Source organism: Ciconia boyciana, chromosome 6 (assembly GCF_034638445.1).
Source record: "Ciconia boyciana chromosome 6, ASM3463844v1, whole genome shotgun sequence".
Lineage (NCBI taxonomy): Eukaryota > Metazoa > Chordata > Aves > Ciconiiformes > Ciconiidae > Ciconia > Ciconia boyciana.
In genome coordinates this window covers 4,249,724-4,263,426 of record NC_132939.1, presented here as the reverse complement: position 1 = coordinate 4,263,426, position 13,703 = coordinate 4,249,724, and the positions used below count along the sequence as shown (strand labels likewise).

General features: G+C 39.6%; 1 long non-coding RNA gene across 1 annotated transcript; it reads right to left on the bottom strand.

The window, feature by feature from the left end:
- Window positions 1–2,255: 2,255 nt before the first annotated feature.
- LOC140652615 (uncharacterized) lies at window positions 2,256–9,372 on the bottom strand. Its single transcript, XR_012042886.1, has 3 exons — window positions 8,999–9,372; window positions 6,464–7,333; window positions 2,256–2,594 (listed from the first exon to the last, which is right to left on the bottom strand). It is a non-coding gene; the product is annotated as an uncharacterized lncRNA (long non-coding RNA).
- Window positions 9,373–13,703: the final 4,331 nt, after the last annotated feature.

Below are 13,703 nucleotides of genomic sequence, written 5' to 3'. Positions count from 1 at the left end.
TGTATTAACTTTCTGATTAAACAGCTGTGTCTTTTTTGACTAGGGCCAGACCTAACTATCACTGCTACTTTCTTCTGTTGCAGAAACATAAATTGACATTTGATTAGGACCTATTCCGCCCTCAGCCTGTGTTGATTTCTTTGTATTTCTAAGTGGTATGCCCCATCTGCTCTGTTTAAGCAGAAGTAGGGAACTTCTACTTTTAAAATAAAAGCAAATCAAACCCTTTGCGCATTATCGAATTTAGCCTTTTTAATTTTGTGACACTGTATAGGTCTCATCTTCCTTGTGCAATTTCTGTTAGAGTACAAATACAACTGTACAAACCAGTGGCCTCTTGTTGCTTTATGACAAAGTACTTTCTGGAGCCTGAAATAAAAATTGTACATTCAAATGTATTAGAATTTAAACATCCTATTGCAGACACTTGGATCAGTCTGTCTTGCTGTTCTGGCAACATTTATTTTATTGTTCGGTGTCAAATAGTGCCTCTGACAATATCTGTGGATGTATCTATATCTCCAACTAAAAACTTGCAGTTATGTGCTGTAGCAGGGATCAGGAAGATGTGTTCAAAGAGCACTTCCATTGCAACCTGGTGTGAACTGATACCTCTCTCTCGCTCGCTTTTATGTGTGGTACCGTCTGGTGTGAGAACTGCCCAAAATAAAGGAACCTCCCTGCAGTGCAGAGCTGTTTGAGTTACTCTTCTCTTAACGCCCATCCTTGTCATTGATGGTGAAGCATGGCCAGAAAAAGGGATGGAGCTGATGCACTATTGCTCTGTTGGTGTTGTAGTTTATCTCTGTTAGCCTGGAGGAGTTTAAAGATGTCTTATAACCTTTCCTGCTATCTCTCTTCTGAGTAATGCTGTGCAGTCCATATCCATAATTTAGGATGCAGTCTAGTGGTTTTCCTTATTTGTGGCTTCACCAGTAGGTCAAATTTATGGAATTTTTTTCTCATTAGAAGATTAAGTTTGTCTGTCATTTTTTGTCTACAAAGAGCCTTTCTGATTTCTGTCTGCCTTCAGCAGGGTCAGCTAGCAAAGCTTGCCGCCTTCTCAAGGTTGAAAATTTAAACTTTGCTGCCATACGTTGTCTGCGGGTTAAATAATGACTGTGCTGAGCTGATTAATAGTGAACATTCAGTTTCCTTATTGCTGATGAAAGGGCTGGAATACGTGTCCAAATCCCATTAGTGGAAATCTAGTCACTACTGAACTATGCAAGATTTTCAGAACTTGTGTAGTAAAAATGTACAAATATGAGGTACGAAAGAGGAAAAAAGAACTAATTTTATAAGCTGTTTCTGCACTATTACAGTGTTTTAAACAAAACAAAAAAAGGCCATAATCTTTGCTGGTGCAAGGTTAGATAATTGTTACTTAACTTCTTGTAGTTTGAAGGCACACGTAGTATCTATATAACATAGTAGTTACACATCTCACCTTAACAGTATCAAGGCTCTTAGAACCAATATACCTGCAAAAAACCAGACCTGCCACCAAGCTCTCAGTGATGGGACTGTGAATGGAGGCAAAATAAAAATGGTCCCTTCTCAGCTGCACTTCTTAGATGCTTGTATTCAGTGGTGCTCAGCTTGCTTATAGGAGGTGTTGGGTGCTTGACTTTATCAGACCCTGTGCTGTTGAGACAACAGAATGAGCTGTTCTTTTTTTTCTCCTGTACCTATTGAAAGGTCCCATGTGAATAATTCATTCAGTCCTAAAGGAGTGCTGAACCCTTGTGCTTCACAGTGGTTACCCAGGAAGAGGAGGAAGGATTGTCCTGTTGTGAATGTTCTTAAGGATGCTCCAGCCAGTTCGTAACATCTTCATTGCTGTATCAAGAGCTCAGGGCTGGGGGCCTAGATTAGCAATGTGTGGGTTTTTTCCCCCAGAAATATAAACATTACTGTTAAATGCAATTATTAGGGGATATTTAATATACAATTACAAAGAAACTAGTTGAATTCCCTTAGTCTGAGGAAAAAAAATAGAGGACAGAATTAGATACAAATTAGCAGTAATGGAAAAGATACTTGGTTGAGTTTAAGCTTTTGTATGCTGTTCTCAGTATACAGTAAGGAAAAAGTGCACATCAGAGGCATTTATTGTTTAGTTAATTTAAAAGCTGGCCACAATGTGCTGATTACAAAGTCCGCTTTACTGAATAAGTATTGGCAATGGCTTGTAGGTATGAAAAAAAAGTATATTAATAACTCCATGTTCTACTTTTTAACACGACCTTTATTCTGATGGTAACATTTTACAGATCGCATTCATTTGCAAAAGAAACTTCTTCCTAGCAATAAGACTATGATAACTTTACTCTTATATGACTCAATTGCTACTGTGTTCTAATACGGCAGCTTGAAGAGTTGTGCATTGTAGATCAACGGCTCTTTCAGAAAACATCTTATTCTGCAGGAAGAGATGTACAATAGGAGAAAACAATGCATCCACCAAAAGTTACTGAACTCCGTATCGAATAGGGAGGGTGGGGCCAAAGACAGACCAGAAGGCAGATTTCGTACAGCTCCTTTGTTCCATGAGGAGTCTTCCTCAACAATGGGAGTGTTTCAGTCAGACTCTAAACAGTGACAACAGTGACAACATTGAGAAATATGAGTAGGATGGAAAGTTGGTCATATTTTTTTTTTTTTATTCCTCTCCCCCAGCAAAGCCCATTTTGCTAGCAACAAAAAAACCTAACTGGCATTCAGCCCAGGTATTTTAAATATTGGGATTAGCACACTGGGTTCACATTCCCATAGTTCCCTGCAGTTGATACCTTTCACTGGGCTATTGGTAATCACTGTTTTTTGTTTGCTTCTTCCACTTTAGCAGCTTTGTGGTTTGAGTGGCTGTTTTTATAGTATTAGTAACACATATGCCACTAGCCTGTCATTGTGGACGATTATTTCATGTTCCTGTATGCTTACTATCACCCCTTTACAGCCTGCTTGTCAATTTTTAGGCAGGTAAATGTACTGTGCTGAATTGCAGAGAAAGGTACTGATACTAGGAAACAGCTCATGGAGACTTAATAGCTTAGAATAGTTTATAGTGGCAGGTGTAAGAGATGAAAGAAGAGTGTCATATTTACTGGTATATGAAATTCTAGTGAGGGCCATAAAATCTGACCCAGGGCATCAGAACAGAAAGTAAGTTATTTTATCTTTTTTTTTTTTAAGCTTGGTATACCAAACATGGTAATATTTTGAAGTATGCTCATCTGCCTTCTGCTTTTATTGTCTTCAGATTCAGCCAGTCATAACATTCTTTCCATTAAAACTAGAAACACAAACTGCTGATTACTCTGAGTAGGAAGTAGGAAAAAAAAAAAAGCATACAAATATTGTGAGAACAGTTTAGAATACATTTGAATCCAGCTTGTTTTTTCTTAAACACTGAAACATCTCTGGATAAGGTTTATGATAAATTAAGGGATTCAAAACTATTCCAGGGTAGGGGGTTGAGTTCCAAATTGGAGAACTGGAAGCATCTGACAGTCCTTATTAGAGCTGGGGAAATCTGATGTGCTCGAAAAAACCTCAGGTAGTCAAATTCGGGACAACTGTATTGCCTTTGACTGAAATTAGGGCCTGCATTAGGTACTTATAATGATAGATTCAGTTCCTGAACGGCAATTCCATTTGTGCTTTCCCAAAATTGAAAGGGATTTTTAACAAATACTCTGGTTTTGGCTCATTTCTGTTGGAAAGGGCCCCTTACAAGATTTGTTGTCTTTGAGATCTCTCTGGTTGCGTTGGAAAACGTTTACAAACCATACTTCCTCACATTGGTACTTGAAAATGCAAAGGCAAGAGTTTTACTCTGCAAATAGGTATGTGTCCAACCCTCATTCCCCAGGTTAGGTAGGTGTTATTTGTCATGACTCTTTAGAAATTTTTAGGCAACCAGGCACCTGTACGTTTGGAAGGAGCAGAGCAGATGCCTCTACTTTTTGTGGCTGTTCCATTCAGGCTATTTCCTCGTTACGCCAAGACTGTGCTGGCTCAACCTACCATTGTGTTAAACAGAACCTGTAATAATCCATTTAAAATATTACACATTTATTGCTTGGCTCAGATCAAAGGTGCATGGCTTCAAAGGCTCTAATTAAATTGTGACAATGTGGAATGCTGGCTTTATCTATATAGGTTACAGGCTGATGGTTGTGTGTTTTGTTTTGTTTTTTAAAAACCTATTGAGTTCAAGATTGCAAAACTCTTGTAAGAAGTTTCCCATCATTGCTGTTGATCAAAGTGTTAAAATAAATCCAGCTTTTCCCATTAGATTCTTTCCTTTTTGCTAGCTAGAAACACTTAGTATATAAATTGTTCTGTTTAGCTATCTCATGGTATTGCTGTTCTTCCTTGCTGCCTCAGTCTTCCATCTCCCTCATTTGCTGTCTAAATTCCCATAGCTTCCTTTCTCCGACTTTACCAATGCTGCAGTTTGTAAACCCCTTACGGAGATGCCACAGATGGGAAGTATGTCTGTTTCTAGTTCAACTTTGGATGTGAACTTCAAGCCATACTTAAAAGTCTGGAAACCATTTAAGTCAAAATGTGATGGTGTGCTGGAGTCCATAGGATAACTTGAGCATTACCTTGAACCATGGCTTCTTCAAGGATCTGGACTGAAATTAAACCTGGTTTAATGGTTTGCAAGGCTTCAATTGGTGATTTTTTTTTTAGAGATGGTTAGGAACAGTGTGAGCTGGACCAACTTCCCTAACGCTTAAGGAATAACAAAACTCTGAGTAGAACCTATTGATTTTACACAGCTCTGTTTAAATGCAACCAAAACCACTTTGTTCAGGAAAGTAGAGTTAATTATCATGTATCATCATAAGCTGTCTCTATAGATTGTCTATGAATTATCTTCCTAAGTACTGTTAATTTAGAGGGATGAGTAGTAAGGTTGTTTCACTTGGGAAAAGGTAGATAGGCAGTGGAGTGGCACCCAATTAAGGCGGGTATAATTTTTATTTTGTAACAGGAATATCAGCAAAACAGAGGAATTAGTTGCAGCCAAATCCATGGCAAACTGCTTTGCTATAAATGACCCTACTTCATTGAAAGGAACATGCTGAAGAATGAGGTCATTTGTGGCATTTTGACTCAGTCAAGCATGTTCTGCAAGAGAGAACAGTTCTGGGACAGTAGAGGTGTTTCCAGAAAGTAAGGTACCCAAGACTTCAGCTCTATAGTCTAATAATAATTGATAATAAGCTCAGTATTGGGTGTTTTTTATGGTCAGCAATTTAGAAACAATGGTGAGGATAAGATGAGGATGGAAATACTGATTTCTGTAAACAAAATATCATTTTTCTACTTGATTTTATACTCTGCTATTTTCTCAGGGTCAGTGAAACTCTCCTGAATATAAAGGGACAAGAACTCTTTCCCCTATTCTTTTTTTCCTTATGAGTAGTGAGGACCATATGTTCCACTTGTCTATGATCAATGAATCACCATTTGCTTCAGATTCCCTTGTAAAATGACATATTCATTTAAATCTTGACTGTAAAAACTTAAAGTTCCAGTCTTGCAAGCTTGCATGAGCAAGTAGTCAAGTGAACGGTCTTGTTTAATTCAGTGGAAATGCTCACATGCATTTTTTTGCGAGATCAGGCACACCAGATTATAAACTGTTTTTTATTACAGTATACTCTATGCTTTGGCCTGTATAAATGTTTTGGTCGTATATATGTTTTGCAATTTTAAAATATACTCTTTTTTTTTCAAAAAAAAAAAAAATTATATATAAATATATATATTTTTTTTTTTCAAAAAGCTTCACTGATATTCAGAAATCTGGAAAGCAGATACTGCATAAATCACTGTTTTAGTATAAAGAGGGGGGAAGCAGATTTATTATAATTTTCCTCACAACGCGTTTAAATTTGGTATGTATGGTCTTAAAAAGAGGATAAGTGAGAGCCAACTGCCTACAGAGAGCTTTCTCTTTTTTTTTTTTTCCCCCCAGTCTTTTCTTTCAGTGCAGCCAAGTCATCTCTTGTAGTAAACTGCCGAGTCAATACATTTAAAAACTCACCAACTGTTTCTTATTTCTATATAGTTAACTGATAAAGACCTGTTTAAGGGTTACACCCTTTCATATTTACAGTGCAAAGGCAAACATGGTTATAGGAAGCAATTACATGTAAAATTTACAGTGCGTATTATACAGTATCACAATATTCTTTTGGCATATTTAATTTGTGTGTGCGTGCAAATGTAGTGCTAGAAGCTGGAGAGCTGAGTTCACAATGACGGATACAGCAGGCTGCTGCCAAGCAGCTTCCTCATAGAACCTTCTCTCGGGCTTTCAATTGACCTAATCCTCGGTGCTCTTAGAATTAGGCAAGTCCTTTGGTCCCCTCTACTATTTCTAATTCTGGCTGCAGCAAGAAGCTGCTGTTTATTAACATGAAGAGATAAATCATACCAGAAATGGCACTCCCAGCCATGGGAAATAGCTCCTTTTCCCCCTTTATATATTAGTGTCCCCTTTATCTCTCTGTGGGAATTCAGGAGATTCTTAGATGACTGCAGAGGAACACGGAGGGGTGCTGCAAGTTCCAGGTGCAGCGTGAGCTCTGAGCAGTCATGGGGGAGTTCTGCTGAAATAACAAGAACGAGCATCTGTAAAGTTTATAAAAAATACTCCATAAATGTATGTGATGGAATGGAAATGGTGTTTCTTCCAGCAGTTTTTAAAACATTCTGCAGAATTTAATAGATTTTAGATAGAACTGTCAGCGCAAATAAATTTAGAGTAAGGTGATTTTTCTTTTTAGATCAAAATTATATCCATAATTCAGTGGCATATAAAAAGGTCTTTGAAAGCTCTATTTTGGATTCCTAAAATCTGCATGTCAAAGATGAAATAATAAATATCTTGTGGTTTGGGTGTTTAATTGTAAACAGTCAAGAACCTTCACCCCATCGCGTCTCCTCGTTTCCTACTCTCTCATGGATGATGTTTGGCCAAAGCCAAAAGACAGTTCTAAATAGCGCTGTTTCCACGCTCCCTCTGTCTCCTCCTTTCACCTTTTGGATAACTTAAGAAAAAGCAGCTGTTGTAAAGGGTGACAAAACTCAAGAACTATCTCTGAGACAGGGCAGGATTAAACAATGTGGAAACATACAATTTCTGTTTAGGATGAATTGCTAAAGGGAGAACAGGGACCAGGATTACAGTTAAGGAAGAGATGTTTTGGGTTTTTTCCAATGGAAAAAATAGAAGATTGAATTTCAGGTCTTCTGCTGTCTTCTACCTTCTCATTTTTCTGTCTGGTTTCTTCTATCTTCTTACCTTTAAGATAAATATTACAGCAAATAAACTCATTTATAAAATATATCCAGGTCAATCGTTCTTTAGTTTCTCTTCCTATTGTTTTAAAACTAAATGGTAACCAATGCATATGAATTTTGAGACATGATCTTGCAGTGTATCTTAGGAACAATCTGAGGAAACCCACTAAATGGAAGTTTCTCAATCCAGATGGGCAAAAAAAGACATAATGTCTGGACTCAGGCTAGGCTTGGCCATGACACATGGGCTGAATTCTTCAGCCCTGTCAAGACTGAGGTCTTTGGTGAGTGTTGGTGCAGAACAGGATTTTGGATGATGGCATATGTCATATCCAAAGCTGAGGCATGAGTGACATTCAGGCACCAGCAGTAAGGTGACAGCTCAGGTAAGGGTTTCCAAGATTCCCACTCTGCTCTCATAAATTCACTCAAGGTCTGCTTGCAGTAATTACCTCTTTCCTGTGCTTGACTCCCTTCTTTCCACTGGATTTCATGGGGAGCTGGTTACTCTAATAACCTTTATGCCTTTGAAGATCTCCCCCAACAATATTTATCTGATGTACGATCCATTCCAAGGGCATTATAAAATTTAACTTGACTGTCTTTAGGGCTTTTGAAACCCCTGGATTACAGAAAAGCTGGTAATTATCAATTGTTTTATTGTTAGCCCATTTGCAATTTTTTGCCTGGGCAAAGAGCAATATGTTTTTGCATTGCCTGTGGTTTCTGTTTGGAATAACAACCTTAGGCTGATTTTTAGGGATGTTACAGTAAGGGTCCAGATGTTTCTTAGAATGAGAACAAAATTACATTTGGTCGCCCACGTCAAAAATACTCTGATCATCTTATTTTGGTTCATTAAGTGTGCTGTAGCTTGAAGCTTGGATTGAATTTAGTATCTAAAATTTGGCAGGATTGCGGACTTTCTGTGAAAGATTCCCTCCCTCCCCTCCCCCCATTCCTGTGAATGGAACATGTTTTTAAGTCTTGGGCAAAAAAAAATCCCAAGTCATAATTTGGATGTGCTTATTAAAGATTTGTGATACTGCCATTAGTTTATTCCTTGAAGTATGCAAAATGTATTTGGACTCTTCAAGTCCAGAGCTGAATGGGACCTTCCTAGATCTAATTGCAGTCCTAGATTGCTGTGTCCCATGTTAAACATAGACAACTGTACAGGGAGATGTTATTTTCTTTGCTCTTAAAGAGTTGTTCCTGCACATTATAAAGGAACAAACTGATTGGACTGCAAATGGGACATAGAGACTGGGAATACAGGTGAAAACCAGAATCTGGATGTTAGTTTAACGGATTAGAGTTGCTACTAAGGAAAAGGAGCAATGTTTAATGGTAGGGCGTTGAAGGCTAAAACAATGTAGGCAAGAACAATATGATGAGAAACCAATGGGTTAGCTGATAAGAAAGGTCTGAGGAAGGATGTGGGCTTGAAGAGAGAAGTAGGATTGCAATAGGGAGCCTGGTATCTGGGGACACTTGGATACAAAGGCTAAAGAGGAGCTAGGAGATGACACAAGGGGAAACGAGAAAGGGCATTGTGAGTGCGAAGAGAATTGAAATTTTGCCAGGGTGAGGCTTCTGCATGTCTAAGTAAAAAGACTGGGACATGGATAAGGAGGAGAGGCAGAATGGAACTGGGGTACGATACCATTAGATGAGCTGATAAGTTTTGCGTTGAGCAACGCTCGGCAGTTGTTCCCTTGATTGAGGAGCATCAAGATTTCGTTTTCATGTCTTCAGTTTGCACTGGGTGTAGTTCTGCAGAAGGATCAAGCCCAGCCTTCCAAAAGCAGGAGCAACAGCAGGTGTAGGTAGGGACAGCCCTATTGCCGCTGGAACTGTGCTCATCTCTTTGAAACCAAAAGTTTCCTATTCAGCTGCAAATTGCATCTCAGTTGCAGAAACTTGCTTTGGCGAGAGAAGGTGATGATTTGCGTAATGGCTCGAGCTTGAAATGGATGAAGGGGGATCTTTCCATTCGGTTAACAATTGTAGGGGATACTCCCAGCATCTCTGGCTACTGCTCGCAAATGCAGAATGAAACTCCAGTGAGCCTGGCTGTTTGTGTGCCACTTCTGAGCTGAATCATCAGCATTAAAAACCACATTCAATGCTTTACTCAGAGTGCGCGTGGTATTTCTATAAGGGAAGTTACAGTCACACTGGGTGGAGGAACCTCCCTGTCTAGCTATGGGGATAGTGAATACAAGGAAATGCTTGCGGTTCTGGACATGATGGCATCTTTTGGTATTTCTCTGCTATTCTTTGCACTGATGCATTTCATTTGGCAGTTGAGAATTTAATAGCAAACACTCTGTAAGATGCAAACACTCTGTTCCAATGTTTTATGTTTTGGAATGTTAATCAATATATACTTCCCCCCCTTCTCCCCCCCCGAATGTTTCTTTTTCTTGTGGAGGTAGAGCTGTATGTGAACTGCATACTGAGGGGGGCTGCTGCCCAACTGAGGCAGGCACACAGATGCTTTTAGTGTTCCTGAGCATCATGAGTGGGCTTTAGAAGTCACTCACAACCCCTCCTGTCCAAGATTAGAGTGCACTTTCCTTTCCCCTCTCTTTAAACGTTGTGCGACATGCATGTGATGCCCAAAGTGTTTCTTAAGATTCAGATGAGGAAAATCGTTATTTATTCTGATCAGCAGCCACATAGCTCTGGAGAACGGACAGTGCTCTACTTTACATTCTGCTACAATTGCCATCTCCTTTTTTCCCCATCCCAGCAGTTTCAGCTGAGGGTGAGAAATACTTGATGCCCACAGTCGCTCTTCATATTCTCTCTTTAATGAGACTTTTGGGATCTGCAAGGAATATTTTGTGGGACTCGGTAAGTGTAAGTTCCCATGTATTGTGATGAGAAGTGCATATTACTCAAATTTTTGTGGGCTTCATTGTATTGGCCTAAACTTTGACCCTGTACCACTGTGACCTAGCTTCCTGGCAACTTCTGAATCGAGGCCCTTTCATCCCAGCTGTGTGATAGATCCCAAGCAGGAGCGTGGAGTAAATGTGGTTTCTTATTCATGAATTAAGTCTTAAATGAATTGAGCAACACTGGTGTATTGTAAAGGGCAAGGAAAGATTGAAAAGGTCTCTTTAGAGGACCAGTGCTGAAGGTATTTGGATTGAGACAGAATAACTTGGAAGAGTTACAGCTGGGCGGGTCAGTTTATTATTTCTTCAGATTTTTAAGGCCTCCTTTCACTTATTAATAAATTCTAGTCCGCTATCTTTACCTATCTAATTTTGAAGAAAAATAAAAATGATCTGTGGCATAATTCTCCTTTCTTTAGTCTTTGTTGATGAAAGGAGTGCTTACATGCAAATTAAATAATGAAGGCTTCCAATGTGCACTATTTATATTCCCTCTTGTCTATACTTATGCTTTCATGAAAATGAAACTTGACCAAATATACTTTTCATTTCCTCTTCAGTATTTTGTTAATGGACAACCACAGTTTATTGAATTTTGCACAGAACAAAATGCAGCCCTATAATGAAATTAGTCTCTTTTGAATGTGGAATATTAAGATATAATCCCTTTTGCTTTCTGTGTCACTGAGTCTGAGAACAGGCAGTAAATTTGACGTCTAAGATATTTCTGTGAAGTCTGAGAAGTCCTCAATTTATCTTTCAGAAATAATGAAGAGCTGCCATTGTTCTTGCTTACTTCAGTTGAAATTTTGGAGTGTCTGTTGCTTAGGAAAACCAGGGCGCTCTCATGAGAAAGACATTTATCTAAGATAGAGTGGTATTCTGTAGCCCACGCATAAGCTGGAGAAGCCTTTGACAGTTAAGAGACAAGTGGAAATACAAGAGCAAATGAACATCCGTTGTCATTCAAGTGCCTGTTGATGGTTGTAAGCACCACACGTCACTGCGTAGCTGGAACGCCTTCAAACACGGCTTGTCTCCAGCGTTTTGGGTTGGTCTTGGTTACTGCTCTGCTGCTAAGAGCTCTTAAAATGCTAGCCAATATTTGAATTAAACCCAGCCTGTCTGTTCCAGGTAACTATTGTTCTCATCACATATTTACTGTCACATTTTCAGTTGATTTTAAGCTGCATCTGATATGTGCACTTGAATAAACAGGACTCCTTCCCACCTCCCAATGAACTTCTGTGCACTGGAATGGGTCCTTTTTAATTCATTTGTGGCTTTAAATGTGTTGGTTTAAATTTACGTAGATAAGACGTGTATTTACGTGTTTAAGAAGGCTCTGGATGTATTTCAGTTACTGTTTCAGCACTGGCAAATGGATACCTTTTTAAAAATATATTCCCCCCCCGCCCTTGTAGCTAGTAATTTTGTGCGGGTGATCAATGGGTCCTGTATGTGTGGGTCTGTGGTACTTTCACAGGGAAGTGAATGAAGTGAACGCAGGGGTAAGACTAGATGATCTCAAGAGGTCCCTTCCAACCTAAATGATCCTGTGATCCTGTGACAGCAGGAGTTGCTGGAGCGTATGCATAGCACTGCTGGGACACAAGCTGTTTCCGAAGCAGTACAGGAAACTCTGCCTCTTGCCTTTTTCAAAGCTAAGATGGGGAACAGCTGTTTGGAGAGTGAACGGCGCCCCAGCAGCCAACCACCCCCTCCTGTGCATGGCCTGCAGAGAGCGTGGAGCTGCCGTGGCTGTGTCTGGCTCCGCATGGGCAGGGAGCAGGGCTGGGGCACTCCCCCACGTGTGTGGGGCCCGGTGCTCACGGGGGGCTGGTGGGATAGTGCGGTTGTTTCTCTCCAACAGGACTGTCTGTGCAGGCCGAGCAGGGCCCCTGCACTTGAGCTGTTGTACCTGACTTCTCTCCCCTCTGAATGCATCGAACCCTACATATGCAAACGTGAGGGCCAGGGCTCATACAGGGAGCTTTGGCTTTAGGGTTTAACTGCTGAGGGGCTTTAATCAAAATGTCTTCTCTCTTTTCAACTATCTGCTATTTTATAACAAATAGTTAAATAATGTGAGAATTCTTCTCTTGGTTCAGTGTCTCACGCAATACCTTGGGGAACCCTGAGTTTAAAATATGCTATTACTGTCATTATAGCCTTATAGTCCATGTATTTTCACGCTATTCTCAATCCGTGCCTTTCCAGCCATTAATGCCACACAAAGCTTTCCCTTGGGAAAATGACCAGAAGCAGCCTGTAGTTGACCTTAGGGACCTCTGGGGAGAAAAACAGAGAAATGGAAACTGACTGTGCCATGAACAATGTCTTGATGAAACAGATATCTTGTGGAAAGGGGATTATTTTTTCTCCCAAGCAGACTTTCCCCTCTATTGCTACTGCTGTAGCAAATCTATTTTAGTGGTAGAAAGAAAAAAATTTGGTTTAATTCACACAGACTTGACTCTCAGAGCCTCATAGGCCTTACTGCGGCTTTTGTTTTTGCCGAGTAAAGACATAAACATCTAAAGATTTGACTCCGTGAAAACATATGATGGTAATAGACCAATCAAATTCATTATATTGACAGCAATAACTCTTCTAAGTGGACTTTGAAGGGACTATTATTTTACCAGACACTAATCCCACCTGCATCACCTTTACTTTTATTAAGCAAAGTATCTTTGCCTTTGCCTGCGTGTACACTGACCACTTCACTTGGTGGTAATCATACATACATACATACAGGGAAGGAATGTTTCCTGTGCAGTTTATTTCAATAAACTATTGTGTATCAGAATAGATGCCTGCATTCCATTGCAATTTAGTTTTCAGCAGTTTGTCCTAAGAAAAATAGAAGATGAAATAGCGGAAATATCTAACTTCCATGTATCAGGAAATCATATGTAAAAGTGTTGTTATTGCTGGCTTAGCCCAATCTGCTGTTAGCCCTGGATCCTTGTTAGTGACCTGATGAGACCGGATTTCATCCCGTCTACCTGCTGGGTGGAAATGCATGTCACAGCAGCAAAAGCATCTGCTTCCTCTAGTTCAAAGCTTTGGCAGTGGTGTGTTTGATTCTTAAATTGGTCTTAGAAGTTGTTTGGCAAGTGCGTGCTTAGTCATCTGTATTTTTATTTTTGGTTCATGTCACTCAGCAGCAGCTCCTGGTTACATTCTTCCATTAAAAATGCACAGGTTTGCTTTCTTTTATAGTTTTGAATATGTCTGAGTTTGAATGGTTAACACCCTGAACATTGGGGTGGCAATAAGAAGTGAAGAAGCTTTTAATTCATAAAACTATAATGATTGATATGTGCACCCATAACTCCCCTGCCTTCTCCAAGAAAAGAAAGTTTATGAATGGGTGAGTCATATTGGTGCAGGTGGTAATATCAAAAATAATATCTAACTGAGAACAAATATTTAAAGTGATTTTCACCTGTGTAC